Source organism: Marmota flaviventris, chromosome 17 (assembly GCF_047511675.1).
Source record: "Marmota flaviventris isolate mMarFla1 chromosome 17, mMarFla1.hap1, whole genome shotgun sequence".
Lineage (NCBI taxonomy): Eukaryota > Metazoa > Chordata > Mammalia > Rodentia > Sciuridae > Marmota > Marmota flaviventris.
In genome coordinates, this window is record NC_092514.1 from 73,003,202 (window position 1) to 73,019,861 (window position 16,660).

Here is a 16,660-nt window from a genome sequence, read left to right on the forward strand (position 1 = left end):
CCTTTTTATTTTGAGATAGGACCTTGCTAAGTTGCTGAGACTGGCCTCAAAATCCTCCTGCTTCAGACTCCTGAGTGACAGGGATTACAGGTATGCACTAATGCACCTGGTTTAAGTTACCTTACTATTAAAACAATTCTGAGAAAACATTTTTTTCCATAATATATATATATATTTTTTTAAGTCTATTTTCTTCATTTGGAGACCACATTGATCAGAAGGGATTTTCTTTCTTTCTTTTTTTGGCGGGGGTGGGGGGTACTGGGGATTGAATCCAGGGGTGTTTAACCATTGAGCCACATCCCCAGCCCTTTTTTATATTTTATTTAGAGACAGGGTCTCACTGAGTTGCTGAGGAGGCTAGCTTTGAACTCGTGATCCTCTGGCCTCAGCCTCATCCCAAGCTGCTGGACCTGGCGGGTTGTTTTGGATTTGTTTTTTTTTTTTTTTTTTTTTTTCTTGAAATCCTCTAGATATGAAAATAAGAAACAGGCCCAGAGTACCCAAAGCCCAGGGGTGGACAGTCTTTTTTTCTTTTTTTTTTTTTTTCTTATAAGGAACAGAAAGCAAAGGAAATGCTTTGTATGCTTTTATCTCTTTACGGGCTGACATCTGTAACTTGATTTTTAAAACTATTTTTAAAATTAAATGTGACAGTTATTCAAAAATATAAAACTCAAACTCTAAGGAAGGCATAAGGTAAAAAGACTTTTTTTTCCTCCAGTCCCTGAGTTTAATCCCCAAACCACAAAAATAAATGAAAATAAAGTAACACAGTTTTATAACTGAATTATGCATTTAATATTTGGTGGGGATATTCTATTTATTTGTTTACTTTTATTTTGGTACTGGGGATTGAACCTAGGGGCATTTTCTCCACCACTGAACTAGGTGGGGATATTCTTTCTTGGATGAAGGTGACCCTGGAGAGAGAGGACCAGCATCCTCCTGGTGGCGCCTGTGACATGGCCACAGAGAGAGAGGCTTGAAGCCAGGAAGAAGATTCCTGGACCTCACAGGCCGAAGCTGGAGTGGAGGAGTGGCCAGGCAGCAGGAGCCCTGATGGACAGATCAAAGGCAAGGGGGTGGGGGCAGCTCTCTTCACAGCTGATGGACATAAGCAGAAGGAAAGCCAGGCAGGGCTGATGGAATCTCCATGGTGACCAGAATCCCTGGACAGGCCTTCTCAGGGCTGCCTCCCAGCTCCCTGCTGTGACCCAACATGGGGTGCTTAAGTGCCCAATAAATCGCTGATGAATAAATGAACCAACAAGTGCCTGAGGCTAATCCAGAGAGTGTGGTGTGGGGGAGGACTAAAGGGATGGGTGTACATGTCCTGGAGTGGGCAAGTGAGGAAAGAGGCTGGGTGCACTTTTTGGGAAAACCATGAGCCTCTGACCAGAGAATCTGCCACATACGCCTGAGCAGTAGAAACGCACAGGCATGAGACCTGATGAATCTCTATCTCTTCTTGCTTCTCTTGTGGCCAGACCCCCCCACACACCCGCTGGCAAACACACTTCTCTCCTTATCCAGGGTGGTCTCAGGAGGGCACTGTCAGAGGTGGGGTTCTGGCTGGCTTTGACTTTGAACTGAGGACATGTACTCACATGAGAGTATGTTCCCCATGGTCAAAACTGCAGCCAGCACCCTGGGTGGCAAAGAGACCAGGTATGAGGTCAAATGGCAGTTCAATCCCAGCCCTGCCACCTATTAGCTCTGGCCCTCAGTCAAGCTGAGTAACATACCACATGCAACAAAAAGCCCAGTAGGACTGCATGACCAGTGTGATGCTACAATACGAACACTCAGAAAAATGAGAATTATACCCATCTATGTATGATCTATTAAAGTGCATAAATGCACTCTGCTGTCATGTATAACTAATTAAAACAAATTTAATTTTTTTTAAAGAGTCTATACTGGAAAAAAAAAAAAGCCCGTGAGATTTGGGATGAATTAAGTGACATAGCGTATATAAAAGGCCTGCACATAGGGCTGGGGATGTGGCTCAAGCGGTAGCGCGCTCGCCTGGCATGCGTGCAGCCCGGGTTCGATCCTCAGCACCACATACAAACAAAGATGCTGTGTCCGCCAAAACTAAAAAAATAAATAAATATTAAAATTCTCTCCCTCTCTCTTAAAAAAAGAAAAGAAAAAGAGCCTTAACTTGTTTAAAAAAAAAAAAAAAGGCCTGCACATAATCAGTGTTCCATAGCTGTTAATCAGGGCCCAGCAGCCTTGTTACACTCCCTTGCCAGCTACTGGAGTATATTAGGAACTCAACAGGCTTCTCAAGTGAGCTTTTATGGCTTAGAAACATATTCTGAGTCCAAACAGCCAATGTATCCAGAACCTTTGGAATCCTACCTCCTTTTGTCTGGAGGGAACTTTCTGGCACCTTCTAGACATGCCTCTGCACCTCCGTCTCTCCTTCTGTAAGGACAATAATTCACACCCCCAATGCTCCCCATGTACAGGTTGTTTTCAGGACTTCAGAACAGCTCACAAGGCTCAGCATGCTGCCAGGAACATGGAAGCATCAGGATGGGCTGCTGCTGGCTCAGCACACACACCCTGCAGGCTCACTTCCTGGCCTGTAAACACGTAGGAAATGCCACTCATGTGTTCCCTCAGCGGGTGCCATGTGGTTCCTGCTCTTTAAACAACCCATCAGGCACAAAGCACTGCAGAGCAGCCTCGCTGGAAGGGATGAGGGGCCAGATGGCTCAAGATGCTTTCTATGAATGATTTGGGACAAGGGGGAGGGTCCCAAAGGTTCTGGATAAACTGTCCAGAACTTAGGCTACCAGAAAGCAGGTACTCCATTTTGTCCGTTGTGATGTTGCACACAACAATTTCAGAGTGACCCACCAACAGGATGACCCTTCTGGGACCACCTGGAACATTCCATAGCTAGCCACAGTCCCACCTGACTAGATGGTGTACCTGAAGGCCACAACAACCAGGGGTCCTGGGGAATCCTGAAGACTTTGGTCTGGCCAAGGTCTTCTGGATCCCAAAGTGGAAGAGAAGTGACAAGGCAGGTCAAAGAGGCAGATGCTTCTTCCTCACCACTGGCTCCACCAGGGCCAGGAGCCCTCCTTGTCCCTTTACTACTGTCTCTCAGCTTCAGTTCCCCATCCCTCGCCTCTGCTCACACACGCCCCACCCTAATGCACACAGGCTACAGTCACCACACATCACTGTGCCTGTAGTCCATCCCATGTACCTCTCCCTCTTTCCTCTCTATCCCCGCTCCCTCACCCCTCCTTTCAGACCACAGCCCTCCCAGCGCGGCCCGCGCCTGGCCCCATAACAAACGTGAGCGCCTTCCCGCTGCCCAGCAGCCCCTGCCCCGCCCGCGTCCCGCGCCAGTGCCCGCTTTCCAAGCCCTGGGGGCGCTGCGGCGCGGCTGTGCCGCCGGGGGGCGCTCTTGGTCCGTGAACTCAGACTGGCGCTGTGGCCGCGAGGGGGCGCTCTCGACGGCCTTCGCTCCGTTCCGTGCTGACCTACACCCGCGAGGCCCGGGGCCGCGGACGAGCAGGAACCGAGAGGGGCGCGGGGCGGCCCAGGGAAGGAACGTGCTGACCGACAGGAGCAAACACTAGGGGCACACGAGAGGGACACAGAAGGGGCGGGCGGGCGGGGCGGGAGTGCAGCCCGGGCAGGACCGCGGCGGGAGGGCGGCCTGCCGGGGTGCCCTGCGCGCCTCCGCCTCCGGATTCTTCCCAACCCGCCGGGCCGGGGGCCGCGGTGACGTCAGCCGCTGGCACCAGCTCAGCCGCGGCTCCTGGCAACCGCTACGCCGGTGGGGCTGGGCTTGCGGGTGCGGGCGCCCCAAGAGGTCCCTGCCCCGCAGACCCGGGCGCGCTCCCGCAGGCCCAGGCACAGCCCGCGCCCTGCAGGCCGCGCTCCCCGGGGCCGCGTGCCCGGAACGTGATTCAGCGCTTTCACCGGGCCTCGGCCTGCAGGGCTAGAGGGCACGGGACCGCAGCCCGGGCTTGGGGACGGGGACAGGGTCTGCATAGGTGCCCCACACATGCCCCCCCCCCCCCGCCAGAACACTGGGGAAGTCACTTCCCTTGTGGAGGGCCTCGATGCATCTGCTCAGAGGGTGCATGGGGAGCACAGGGCTATGGGGCTAGATTGGAGAGAAAAAGACAAGCCACGTGAGCAGGTCAGGGGACTTTGAGAAGGACAGGTGTGTGGCCTGGGTTTTGAAGGATGCGAAGAGGGACCTCAGGAAGAGGACCCTATTTATGGGAAGTAGGGAAGCGAGCAAGGGTGTCCAGAGAGTCCAGAGGAGAGAGGTGTTTGACAGGAATGGAGGGAGTGAATCCTTGGGGTCCAGGTATCAGTTAAGGCTGGGCTGCATTTGGCCAGGAGCCTTAGAGGGACAGGCTGAGAAGCAAGAATGGCCTGTGACTTGGACACAAGTGAGGAGGCCACCCCAGTGACCCAGGCAATAACTAGAGTGGGCGCAGGGAGGCAGTAGTGAGACCATCAGGACTCAGGCAGTGGGACACTGTGTGAAGTGGTGGTGGTGGGTTGGGGGATTCTCTAGAACTACTGACTAGGGCTGGGGGACAAGGGAAGTCCTGTCTGCAGCCGCTGAGGGCCAAGTTTCCAGTTCCCAAGCTGAGGTCTTGTCACTATGGTTGGAAACCCAGAGAGTTCGTTCCCTTGCTTGGTAACTACCTGAGGCAAGAGATGACTCTGTGGGTTGGGAGTGGTCCCCAGTGTACTCTTGGGACCTAGCTGGTTTTCCTCTGTCTGCCTAAGCGTGTCCTCCACACCTATAGAAGGGTCCTCCTTATACCTGAGATTTGTTGAGTGAATGAGTGATCATAGAGAGGCCAGAGACAGGCAAACGCTCTCAGTGTACATTACCTTTCAATAAGGCCACATTTCAAGGAGGCTGGGCCTGGGATCTCTGAGGGCAGGGACTGCAGACCTGAGCTGTGTTTCTCCTGGCTCCCCACTGTTTACCCAGCTACAAGCTCTGTCTTTTGGATCTAGCCTGCCTTGTCTATGCTGGTGTCCTCAGCTGTGTCCTCCCTCTGTACCTCAGAGACCTGTTATGTAAGCCATACCAGAAGGCTCCCAAGGCCTTCTGCAGACTAAAGGTCCCTGCTTCTATGATGGACAACTGCTCCAGCTGCTCCCTTCCTCCCACAGAGAGGGCACCCTCACCCCTCCAGGTGTCTGGGCCTTTAGCTGCCCAAGACAAGACTCAGAGCCTGCTGCCTGCCAGAGGCCAAACAGCTGATGCTTTTCCAGAACTCAGGGCCCAGCCCAAGATCTTCCCCACAAACATGAGCTGCAGACAGCAGCCAGGAGCCCCAGGAGAGCAGTCTATGCCATCAGTAGGGGAAGGGCATGAGTGCTGGGCAGGCAGAGGACAGAACCCCAACATTTGTCCTTTGACCTTGAGGCATTCTGCAGACTGCTGGAGTGAAAAGGGGAAGGGAGCATGGTGGAGGTTGGCCCCAGACTGAGTTCTTGAACCACCAGATAGAAGAGCCAGGGGTCAGGGTGGTAGGGAAGACAGGCTATCCAGAACTCTGGCCAGCTGGAGGCAGAATGAGCATCCAGAAGCACTAGCCCTGTTCCCGCCTAATGTGGCATTGCCAGTGTTGAGGTTGGTTCAAGTTTGTGTGAGACCCCCAATGTGTATAACCAACTGCCTTTTCCCACAGGAGAGCAGGAAGGGTTGGCACGAGTTCTATCAGGATTGGCCCTGGAGTGGTCTGGCCGTTGGGTATGGTGAACCTGTCCTGGCCCTGCTGAACACGGGAATCACGGGCACTCCTGCACTGCTCCATTAGGGGTCTCCCAGGCAGGTGTGGGGAGGACAGTGCATTGTGTTGAGGATGCTGTGGGAGACCAGACCCATATGAAGCCCAGATGGAAGGGCCAGGATTGGGGACTCAGAGCATGTCACCCCACAACTGTGTCCTGAAGGGCGTTATCAGGGTGAAAGGGTAGAGGGCAGGGTTAAGGGCTGGAAGAGTAGAAATAGTGATTCCAAGTAATGTTAATGTGACTAGTCACAGAGGGGAGGGTTGGATGGCAAGATGAGCCGCAAACAGGAGGAGGATTTCGATCGGGAAGCCACTGCAGTGTCCTGACCAGAGAAGTGACTTGGTAAAGGTGCACTTGTCAAGAGTCACACTGGACTTTACGCCCACCGTATGGAGTGTCCAGCAGCTCCCTGGGTCTGCCAGCCACTGCCTGCCATGATCTGAGCAGCTCCCTTCCACCAGGACCTTCCGCCAGGACGGTCTGCCTCACCTCGGGCCCAGAGCCATGAAGCTGGCCAACCATGGACTGTACTTCAAAGCTGTAAGCCTTCACCCACTCCCCTCCTTCCGCCTGGAACTGCTTTCTTCTCTGGGTTTCGAAGTGAATGTCCATGTGTGCTCTTTTAAGAATGAACCTGGGGTGGTGCCCTTGAATATGGCAGCTGTACCACACCTGTCTATGTTTCTTTTTTCTTCCTAAACCCCACCCAAATTAAAAGTGAAGGAATTAAAAAAAAAAAAAAAAGCCTCATACAAGAATGTACATAAGCTTATTTACCATAGCCTGACTGGCAACAACCCAGATCTCCATCAAGAGGCCAATGAGTGAATGACCTGCATAACCACTGACGGAATACTCCTCAGCCATAAAGAGGATGCATGCAACAGCAGAGTTGAATTTCAAATCTGACATGCTGAAAGGAGATAAACACAAAGGACAAACTTGAATGGGGCCATGTGTGTGAAATTCTAGAACAGGCAAAACTGACCATGGCAATAGATATCCAGTTAGTGGTTGCTTGGGAATGGGATTGTGTTAGTCTTTTTTTTTTTTTTTTTTGCTGTGACCAAAATATATGACAAAAACAACTTAGAGGAGGAAAAGTTTATTTTGGGCTCATGGTTCCGGAGGTTCCGTCCATGGTTGGCTGATTCCATTGCTCTGGGCCGGAGGCGAGGCAGGGCATCATGGCAGAAGGACCTGGGGGGAGGAGAGCTGTCAGCTCATGGCAGTCAGAGAGCCAAGAGCAAGAGCGAGGAACTGGGGACAAAATATAATTCCCTAAGGGCATGTCCCCAGTGACCTACTTCCTCCAGCCATGCCTTACCTGCCTAGAGTTAGCACACAGTAATCTATTCAAATTATCAATCTGCCAGAGGTATCAATCCACTGATGATGTCACATCTCTAATAATCCAATCACCTCACCTCTGAACATTTTTGCATTGCCACTTGAGCTTTTCAGGGGGTACCACATGTCTAAACCATAATAGGGGTCTTGGTGGGGATTGACTGGAAAGGGACACAAGGGAACTTTCCATGTCCTGATAGGCATTTGTCAAAACTGATGGAACAAGCAGGCACAGTGGTGCAGGCCTGTAATCCCAGTAATTTGGGAGGCTGAGGCAGGAGTATCACAAGTTTAAGGCCAGCCTCAGCTGTTAAGTAAGACCCTCAGCAACTTAGTGAGATCCTGTCTCAAAATAAAATAATAATGATAATAAAAAAAGACTGGGAATGTAGCTCAGGGGTAAAGCACCCTGGGTTCAATCCACAGTACTGAAAACAAAACAAAACAGAATGACTGAACAGTAAGTGGCTTCGGATCTGAGGGCTAATTGTATGTGAATTTTACCTCAACAAGAAAAAAAAAATCCATAAGAGGAAAACAGAAAGGGACAGGGGAGAGGAAACAAAAACTGGTGAGGGGTTTCAATAGGGTTAGGCTGAGAACAGAGGAGAATGACAATGAGAATCAATGTCACAGAACAGAACTGCGGTGGACCTGCAGCATAGAATTCCAAAAAGATGTCACATGATTTTCTCCAGATTCTGCAAAAGGTCAGAGCACAGAGCTGAAATGTGTATACTGACAGCAGATCTGGAGCACCCCTGCCCCATCTTCCTACCTGCTGCACAGGGAGACTGTAGCCCTCCTCATCCTCTACGTCACTGAGATTAGAGGCTCCTTTTCTGGAGCAATGGAACCAGGCTCTGGACCAAGGCACATCAGGTACTTGGGGTGGTAGGAATTAGTCACTGGTCTGAAAACAAGGCTATTAAGTTAAAGTCCACCTGAACAAAGAGACCTTAGACCCCTTTCCTGGACCAGCACCCACTACATCAGCCTGAAGCCCTCAGGAATAAACTAGACTTTTCTCTGAACTAACAAAACGACCTCAGGGGAGTAGTCTGCTGGTACTGATTGTTAGGGCTCCAGGTCATCTCACAGTGAAGTCCAATAGTTTGACCAACTACTCCATTTGCTGAGCTTGCAATTAGCGCTTTTTTTTTTTTTTCTTTTGGTGATGCCGGGAAGTAAATGGGTGCTCTGAATGCAGAGACTCCTCAGTAGACAGGCACTCCACCACTGAGCCACATCCCCAGCCCTTTCTGTTTTTTTGAGACAGAATCTAAGCTGAATTGTTGAGACTGATTCGAACTTGTGATCCTCCTGTTTCAGCCTCCCAAGTAGCTGGGATTACAGGTGTGCGCCACTGTGCTGGGCAAGTGCTTCAAACATAAAAATAAGTAAAATAAAGGTATTGTGTCCATCTACAGCTAAAAATATTTTTAAAAAAGAAAGGTAAAAGATATTGCAACCATGAAGCAAAACCAAGATGATATATAAAAAGGAAAAAAAAATCAGCCAGTTGTGGTGGCACATCGCACAGTGGCTCAGGAGGCTGAGATAGAGATCAAAGCCAGCCTTAGCAATGGTGAAGCACTAAGTAACTCAGTGAGACCCTGTCTCTAAATAAAATACAAAATAGGGCTGGGGGTGTGGCTCAGTGGTCGGGTGCCCCTGAATTCAATCCCTGGTATCAAAAAAAAGGGGGGGGGGGCCTGGGGATGTGGCTCAAGCGGTAGTGCACTCACCTGGCATGCGTGCGGCCCGGGTTCGATCCTCAGCACCACATAGAAACAAAGATGTTGTGTCCGCCGAAAACTAAAATAAATAAATAAATATTTTTTTAAAAAGGGGGGGATATCAGAACTAAAAGAGGTCTTGGGAATTTAAATATGGTAGTAGAAAAACAAAGTTCCACTGGAACACTGGAAGATAAGCAGAGGCAATCACCCAGAGAGTCAAACAAGGCAAAGTGATAGAAAACAAGAGAGAAAGGATAATCCATTTATTTAAGGTTAAACATCTGAAAATAGTAATCTCAGACCAAATGAAGGGAAAGAAATTATGAAAGAAATCACTTGAGACACTTTCTCAGCTTAAAAAGGTCCATAAGAGGCCCATCAATGAACAACAAAAGACCCATACTGATGGGCACCGCCATGGACTTCCAGCACATCAGGGAAAGAGTGAAGACCCAGCTTGAAGAGGCCGCTCCAGTCACTGCAGTAAGGCCACATACTCCCCAGCCCAGAGGTCTTGCTCATCTCTGTGGCCTCCCCCAACCCCTGCTCCAACTCAGCCCAAAGGTATTAGGAATCAGGTCACCAGAGGAGCAGCTGGCCTGTGTGTCCAGCACCAGGCATTCTGGGCTTCCTCCCTCGCCACTGGAAATCCCCCTCCTGCTCCCATCTGAGTCCCTCTAACTGGAGACAGGAGTTGCCTGGAGCTGGTCTTGAGGTAGGATAAAAGAAATAAGAAAGAGCCAGGTGTGGTAGCACACACCTGTAATACCAGGAGCTTGGGAGGCTGAGGCAGGAGGATTTCAAGTTCAAAGCCAGCCTCAGCAACGGTGAGGTGCTAAGCAACTCAGTGAGACCCTGTCTCTAAATAAAATACCAAGTAGGGCTGGGGTGTGGCTCAGTGGTTGAGTGCCTCTGGGTTCATTCCCCAGTACAAGAAAGAAAAAGAGAGAGAGGGAGGGGGGGAGGGAGGGAGGTGTAGAAAGGAGACAGAGAGGAAGGACAAGAAATTGGGATTTTAACTCAGAAATTCTGCATACTTTTCAAACTTGTCATTCCCTTCTAGGTCTTCCAAGTCTGCTACTCCCAGCTTCCTGAAAAATCCGAAAATCTACCTGTTCAGTGTTGCTTAATCCCCCATTAGTAAGATTAAGCAAAGAGAGATATGATATCTTGAGGAAACTATAATTTAGGGGACGTTACAGCACTGTGTGGATTGGATAATGCAGATCATGTCAGCCTCAGGATCCAGAGAGTGACCAGATCATCTTGAGATCCTACACAGCTTTCCATACCCATCCGTCACCAAGTTTCCTTTAAAAGAAGAGCCAGGAACCCCAGAAATGTCTCTCTCTCTTTCTCTCTCCCCCATTCTCCCTTGAATGTGTATTTCTTGATTAACCCCAAAGGAATCTCTCTCTTGAGATGGCCGCAGCGTTTTCCCTTGAATTTGTGTGTACTTTTCATATATATGTTGTAGATGGACACATTACCTTTATTTTACTTTATTTTTATGTGGTGCTGAGGATCGGACCCAGGGCTTTGCACGTGCTAGGTGAGCGCATCCTGCTGAGCCGCAGCCCCAGCCCTGTATCCACTTTTCTAAATGAACCTGTGTGTACCTGAAATTCTTTTCCATCATGTAAGCCAAGGACCCCGCTGGTCCTGAGTCCAGCTTCCCCTCCTCTCGGGAACTCCTCAGACCCTTCTTCAGAGGCACTTCTTCCCAGCGACAGTTTGACCTGCTGGTGGTCAGTACCTCCCCAACTCCCTTAGTGTCCTTCCCCCTTACTTCTGCCCCCTCCTCACACCCTGCTGGCTGCCACTAGCCAGCGCTGGACTCCTGCATGTGGGCCTGTCCACCCCAGCAGCCCACACCCAGCCTCTTCCCTCTCCTCCCTTCCTGCCCATTTGAGACCCTCTTCCTCTTCTAGCCCTTAGTGTTCTCCTCCCCCCACATCCTGGATCCACTCTCTCCTGGGCTGCGGGGAAATGCCCTTCTCTCCTCTAATCAAACACACTCTGGTCTCCAATCTTGAAAGCTTCCCTTAGGCCTGTCCTCATTGGAACCACTGACCTTGCCCCTCCTTCCTTTCTCCCTTTTAGGAGTGCTGAGTTTGGGGCCTGCTCTCAGACTTTGGCTATATCCCCACTTCCCCTGTAAGAAAATTGCTCTGTAGGAGGCCACAGGGACCTCCTGGGCAGATGCTGCCTTCCTGCCCCCCACCCCACCCCGGCCGCTCCATGGGCAGTGCTGGGCCCTGTGGACTCTCTCTTGCTGCAAGGTGCGGGTGGGGCCCATGGAAACAGGGGTGCGGGGGAGGCAGAACTCCCCCTGCATGCTCAGCATCTGGATGGCTGGAATCTCCTCTTTTCCCCTCTTGGGGCTCTCAACCCTGGTCCCTGCCTTATTGTCCCCTAACAGTGGCCCTTCCTGAAGCCCCATCCCTTGTCTCTGCTGCCAGCTCTCATTTCTGTGAGACTCCATGCACCTGGGCCTTTAGCCGCATCCTTCATCACATGTTCCCTGTGACTTGTCTTAGCCCTGGATCTCTCTCTCTCTCTTGGGTTTCTGGTAGCCACCTGCTGATGATGTCTCCTCTAGACACACTAGGGTGACCTCCATAGGACGTGCTGAAGCCAGCAAATGCCCCGACCAGGTGGGCTCTGCTTGTCAATGTACCTAGCTGTCCTCAGTTTTCCCAGATTTTCATTTTGTAGCTGCAGCTTAATTTCTTTTTTAGTTGTAGAGGGACACAGTACCTTATTTTATTTATTTATTTTTTGATGTTTTGCTGAGGATCAACCCAGTGCCTTACGCGTGCTAGGCAAGCGCTCCACCCCTGAGCCCCAGCCCCAGCCCTGTAGCTGCATCTTGCTTGTCACTCGGGTCTGTGCCTCATCTCTTCTCTTAGGGAGCAGTGCCTTTCCCAAGTTCTGCTGGAGGCCACCAGAGGTCACCTGCTTGGAGGGGTCTTGGAGGAACAGGATGGAGAATCAATGTTCAAGGCAAGTGGAGGGAGTTTTCTTCTATGGGCATCAACCAGGCTGTGATGTACCGATGGGCCCCAGGGCCACTCCACACCCTGAGTTAAGGGCGACCTATGGAGAACAGCTCACGGTGCTTGACCTGTTCCCCATCCACCCCATCCACCCTAGGGTATCCCAGGGGCCTCCCGTCCCTCACCCACCCCAACACACCCCACATACCTGGTTATTTCCTAAGCTCTTCCTGCAGACGGGAGCTCCCTGGGTCTGAGGGTGTAGAGTCTTCAGCTTGGTCAGGAGGTCAGGGATGGACATCAGTTCCTCTTCATGGCCCCTGTCTCTCTGGGCCCAATTGGAGAGTAGTCTTTGGCTTATTCTCTCCCCTGCTTGAATTTTTTCCATCTGGGACATTCTTAATGCTCCACTTACTCCAATAAAACCTGCACATGAACTAGGGAGCTGGAGGGGCCCAGGGAGTGTGTGTGTGGGGGGTGAAGTCCACTCACCCACCCCTCCCCATCCTGCCCAGAAGACAGGGAAGTCTCCAGGAAGCCAGGGTTAATCTTTAACTAAATACCAGGCCTTGGCGCTCTCGGGCTCCCCCTGAGTCCACCCCCCGCCCTTGGTGTTGGACACTGGCCACATGAACCTGGGCTGCCAGGGGTCTGAAGTACCGGGCTCAGCAATCTCAGGGCCCTGTCCTGTCCTGGTGCACAGTGGAGTGGGGCCTGGTAAGGATAGCTGAGCTGGGCACGGCTCCACTCTGGAGACCTTGTGGTCAGCGTACAAATAGGTAAAAGGCCCATTTGCTGACTCTGTGGGTTTGGATGGAATAATAAAAGAAGAGGAGGGGACTCGAGTGCCAGTTTCTCCACACCAGCCCTGCTTCTTGGCTCTCTGTGTTTCTCATTCCTGGGACACCTGGGACTAGCCCAGGGGGACTGAGGCCAGAGGAGCAGATGAGAATGAAGGTCTCCTTGCCTCTCTGCCTCCCGCCTCCCTCTCTGGGTTCCTTCTTGCCCAGTATCCCATCTCTGGCTCCTTTCCTGCAAAATCCCAGGCAGCCTCAGGTGGCATTCAGGGCACCAACTGCCTTTTCCACAGGTGAGCCACCCAAACACACAGGGCCAAGCAGTGGCCAGTCCTTGCTTCCACAAAGCAGCATGGGCTTGCCTCGGAGTTCTCCCTGGGCTGGAATGCCCTCTCCCCAGCCTCTGCCCACCCATGGGAAGAACCACAGACTCCAGGGGCTTCAGGAATGTCCCCAGCCCAGTGTCCTGAGAACCCCTTGATGTTGACTAGGTCGAGCATTTTGCCCAGGCCACTTCCACTTCCGTGTGTGTGTGTGTGTGTGTGTGTGTGTGTGTGTGTGTGTGTGTGTGAGAGAGAGAGAGAGAGAGAGAGAGACAGAGAGAGAGAGAGAGAGAGAGAGAGAGAGAGAGAGAGAGAGAGAGATTGACCTGCCAGTCAGCACGTTCATTCATTTGTTCATTAAACACTCAGCACATTGGCCGCTGTTGCAGGCTCCACTTGTAGGAAGGAGCAAGACCGCCAGGTTGTCTGCCCACAGGGGTCTGTGGACCTATAGGGGCTGCGTCTGCTCTACCCTCCCTGCTCACCACTGCGCAACTCAGGCACAGTTCACTTGGGGCAAGTTGCCTGAGTGAGGGAGGAGGGGGGCGGACGGCCTGTGGGGATAGGGCCACTGACTGAGAACAGCTGGCCACTTCCCAGCTTCAGCTTAATCCCCTGGGCAAACAGCAGAGGGCCACCCAGGCTCAGCTTCAAAAGGCCAGGTGGGGGTGGGCCGTGGTGGAGGAGGTGAGCTGATGGGGGTGTGCAGGCCACAACCCTGTCCAGTTCCTGGTATTCTTGCTTCCTGAGGGCTCAGCTAAGCTGCTTCCTTCTAGGGGGAAGAGGGCTGGGCCTCTAGTCCTACCCTCAAAAGAGGGTATTATGGTGGGGGTGGGGCCCGGGGCCAGCAGTTGAGGGCTGCAGGGGAGCTGAAGGGGCCAGCAGAGAGACCTGGGGCCTGGCATCCCCCTTTGCTTACTGTACATCCCCACCTTTCCTTGCCTGGCTTCTGGGGGACAGTGTCCTTCCAGCTGGTCCCATACAGGGAAAGTTCAGGCCCCAACATGTCCACCCTTTGAGGTGGCTGTGACCCACACCACTTGGACGCAACAGAGAGGCGTGGACACAACGGGGAGGGGGAGGAAGGCAACCTGTGGGCTCCCGTGCGCTTCACTCCCTACCCTGCAGCTCACACCGGTCAGCCTGGCCCTGGGCCCTGCATGGGTGGCCTCATAAAGCCCCCTCCTCTGCCTAGGTCCTCCCTTCCCTTTTCACCTGTGTTTGCTTCCTCCTCCACATACAAGAATGTGTCAGCAGGACCTGGGCCGATGGCCCACCCCATTGTTAACAACACCCTACTCCCCACCCTGACAGGCCCAGACCTGCCCCTGGGGCCAGCCCGCTGCCCCTGCTGGAGTCCAAATACACCTGTGTACCTTTGGGCCTGAGCCCAGGACGGAGCAGCAGTGACTCCTAGCACCCCCTCCTTTTCTGCCTGCCCTCCAGCTCCCCCTTGTTGTCCTCAGTGGTCTGGGCCCCAGGTATGGGTTGTCTGTGCCAGGGGCTGGGGGTGGGAACAATTCCTTCTCCAGGTCTAGCTCAGCTCTGCAGGGGGCCTGGCCAGTTTGTTCCAGGAAAGCAGGATAAAGTATGGGACCAGGGGGATCCCCAGGGGACTTCCATACCCCCTGGGTGGCCTGTCCTATGGAACTGGAAGTGTCCTGGGAAGGGAGGAGGAAGCCTCCAAAGTTCAGTTGCTGTCCTTTCTCCTCCCTTTCTGGAACCAGTTTTTCTGGCTGGGCTGGGGGGCAGATAGGAGAGGGGTTAGAGGGAAAAGGCAGGACACTGGGGACTGAAGAGTGGCTCATTCCCTTAGGAAAAAGAATGAATGCCTCAGGCACTGGTCACTACTGCAAAAGGGGTTTGCATCCTGGAATGAAACCGGCTCAGAGAACTTGAGTCAGAAGCTTAAAGCCACACAGCTTAAATGAGGTAGAACAGCAAAGGTATCATGTGATTTAGATCACAATGCTGGTGCAGAGAGGAGCTTTTGGGGGACAGCCTGCAGAATTTGGATGGATTCTGTGCCTTGGATGAGATCATCAATTCTGATTTTGATGGCTATGTAGACATGTCCCTGTTTTTTTTTTTTTTTCTATTTTTTTTTTTTTTTAGTTGTAGATGGACACAATACCTTTACTTTTATTTATTTTTATGTGGTGCTGAGGATCGAACTCAGTGCTTCACACGTGCTAGGCGAGCACTCTACCGCTGAGCCACAACCCCAGCCTGACATGTCCCTGTTTTATGGAAATGCACACTGAAGTATTTAGTGATAAGAGGGTGTCATGTTTGCAACTTGCTGTTGAATGGTACAAAATATAATTTGGTAGAGATTACACTGAATCTATAAATAAATAGGAGGTAAATGAACGTTTTTTTTTTTTTAAAGCCACCCTGCTAAGGGGCAGGTGGGAATGAAGAGGCGTGTAAAGATGGGGCTTTCCCTACCACTGACGCTGCCTGCAAGCCCCCTCCAGAGCCCTCTCGCAGGTTTGGCTGCACACTGGAAGTGTCTGGGGACTTTAAAAATGCAGAAGCTGGGGCCCCATTCCAGAGATTTTACTCTGGTTGGTCCACATGCAGCTTGGGCAAGTGCAGCCAGGGGCACGCCTCACACTGCCTCTATGGCCCTGTGCACAACCAGGTTCTGGTGACCCTGACATTGCCCCCCTTCCTCCCAGCATGGGCTAGGGCAGGCAGTGACTCGCCCGCTATCAATCCATGGTGTACCCACCTTGGCCAGGGCTGGAGGCTGATCCTGGGTGTTAGTGAAGAGGCTGGACTCCCCTTCTTCTTGTTCTCTTAATGCCGTGGTCCCCGGAAAGGTAGGGGTGTGTTGGGTGGTGGGGAGGGAGAAGGAGCTGTTGGAGTGGAGGCCCTGCTGGGGCAGCCCTCTCTGTGTAAAGGAGACAGGGACTGACTTCTGGGCTCAGTAAGGCCCCAACCCTGCCTGTCCTGCAGTGTGTGTGACCTTCTGAAATATTTGGAATAATTAGCAAGTGAAAGCAGCAAGTTAGACTGAGGAGTGCCAGGCTGGCCTACAGCCCAACTCAGGACAGAGCAAGAAAGGGACCGGGGAGAAAGCAGTCCATGGAGGCTGGGCAGGATTGCTCAGGACAGTGCCCATTTTTTGCTCTGTGTGTGTGTGTGTGTGTGTGTGTGTGTGTATGGGACCGGGGATGGCTGCACACCAGAGAGGCATGTATGTGGGGTTGGGTGGGGATTGGGTAGGGAGGTGGGTAACAGACAAAACTAGGGTGAGGGGATCGAATGGTGCCGGCTGTCACCTAGAGACAGGTACCGTGCCTCAGTTTCCCCATCAGGACTCTAGTAACCTGGTCCCTCATAGAGTGGACCTGATGGTGTGACTGAGGGCAGAGGGTCAGAGCACCCTATGCCCATTCCCTAGTGGCCTTCTTCCTCCCCAAACTGGCACTGGGTCAGGTCAGGTGACCCAGAGTGGGAAACTGGGGCCCTCAGACCTCACACCCTATCCCTCCAGGAGAGGACCTAGCAAGGGAGGTGCTGGACGCACGCCCAGGCCATGGCTGCTGACTCTTGACAGGCAGGCAGGCGAGCCCAGGCAGGCCCTTGTCAAGCCCTTGTGGTGGGGGATAGCGTGAGTCCCTGGGGCCCAG